This window comes from Myotis lucifugus, unplaced genomic scaffold (genome assembly GCF_000147115.1).
Source record: "Myotis lucifugus unplaced genomic scaffold, Myoluc2.0 scaffold_1169, whole genome shotgun sequence".
In the NCBI taxonomy this organism is placed as follows: Eukaryota; Metazoa; Chordata; class Mammalia; order Chiroptera; family Vespertilionidae; genus Myotis; species Myotis lucifugus.
In genome coordinates this window covers 71,950-74,018 of record NW_005872217.1, presented here as the reverse complement: position 1 = coordinate 74,018, position 2,069 = coordinate 71,950, and positions in this window count along the sequence as shown.

The window sequence follows — 2,069 nt, the reverse complement described above, 5'->3', positions numbered from 1 at the left end:
AAGGGAATGTGTCCTGACTGGAAATGAACCTGCAACCAATTTGTGTAGAACGATGCTCAACAACTGAGCCATCTCGCAGGCGTATCTTATTTACACCCGTAAATTCCCCACAACGAACGACGAATTCATCAGCATCACAGAAGCGACTAGATGGCATCTCTGCATATCCAGGAATGATGTAAGTTTTGATGTGTCCATACCATCTTTTATACCATCCTGTGTTTCGTTGGTCACTGTGCTATACGGATGCATTTGAGTTTTGCAATTTGATTTTGTCTCTAGAAACCTTGCTGACTCTCTTCTCAAGCCCCTACATGTATCTGTATGTACGTGTGGATTTTCCTATATAGACACAATCCTTGATGGAGAAAGTCAGCTTCATTTTCTTTGGAATTTCCATAGCTTTTACTTATTGCTCTTGCCTTGCTGGACTCGGACCCGGTGCTGCTGCGTTAGGTGTGGGGCTTGCTGAGCTCACCCTCTATCCCGACAGGGGAGCCTCCTGCATCCCTAGCTGACTGTGATGTTATCCTGAAGGCCTCTGACATCCCCCCCGCGCTCACTGGTTCCTCCCTTGAGATCCCATCAGTCAAGGGCAGCGAGGACACACAGAAGCCCCACTATGTGCTCCAGCAGCGGGAATGGAATGTCAGGGTTTGTGATGCCCAGGCTGGGACACAGATGGAGCAGAAAGGGACACTTCCCATCAGCCTGGGTGGGGCTCTGAACAGGGACCCAGCGATGAGGGGCCAGGAAGGTGGATTTTCATGAACTTTCAGGCGACAGCGCTGCTGCTGTGCTGAGGCCCCACCAAATGGGGCGTCCGTTTCCGATGGGGCTTGTGGGCCCTCGCTGTCCCTCAGACACTCAGACCCTCGAGACAACACAGGAGCGTCCCACGTCCCCAAGAAGCCCTCAGAGCCAAGGCCTTTACCACTCAGCTCTGCCCCTGGGTTCCACCCTCCACTGGACTTGGGTCTAAATTCCTCTCTGATTTGCTCCCACTTAGCCTAAAAAAATATTAAAACTATCGTTTTCCAGAATGTTCAACAGTTCCAGCTGGAGGGCGGGTCCCCCTGAGTCCCCAGGACCAGCTCTGAGTGTTCTGGCCCCTGGGCGACCTCCCTCCCCACTTACACATCCTCTGCAACGGGGTCACTTTCAGATTCACATCTGGACAAGCCACTGAGCCTCCCAGGGCCTCAGTACATTTACCTGCAGGGTCATGGAGTGGGGGTGGGGTTGGGGGAGGGGAGACAGGAAGATTTCTCAGCCACCACACCCCCCAACTCCAGTGGAGGCCAAGTTCCCCTTCCAGCCTGGCCACAGTCTCTCCCCCAGAGCTTCCTGTTGGGGAGTCCTAGGCCCCACCCCAGAGCTGGGCACTTCGCTCCCTGACACAGGAACTGGGACCCACTCTGCCCTGCCAGAGGCAGACATGGTGCCCCTGCTGCTGCTGCTGCCCCTGCTGTGGGGGGGTGAGTGACTGAGGGAGGGGGGCTGGGCAGCTGGAGGAGGGGCGGGGGCTGCATCTGAGCCTCTGTGTCCTCCTCCCCCAGGGTCCCTGCAGCAGCCACCAGGCTATGGGATCAAAGTGCAGGAATCGGTGACGGTGCAGGAGGGTCTGTGTGTCCACGTGCCCTGCTCCTTCTCCTACCCGCGGCATTCGTGGTCTTCCTCTACCACAGTCTACACCTACTGGTACCGGGACGGGGACAACATAAACCGTGATGATCCTGTGGCCTCAAACAACCCAGATAAACCAGAGGATACAGAGACTAAAGGCCGCTTCCTCCTCGCGGACCCCATGACCAGCAACTGTTCCCTGCAAATCAGAGATGCCAGGAGGAGTGACTCAGGACGCTACTTCTTCCGAGTGGAGAGAGGAAATTTTGTGAGATATAGTTACCAAGAGAAGATGCTGGATTTGCAGGTGACAGGTAAGGCAGGGGCCCCGGAGAGGACCCAGGGACAGGGGACCCCGTTTTAGAGCAGGAACAGGACACTGGACACTCCCTGATCCAGGCCGTGGGACCTGGGGGGTCAGAAGAGACACAGGGCCTGGGTGA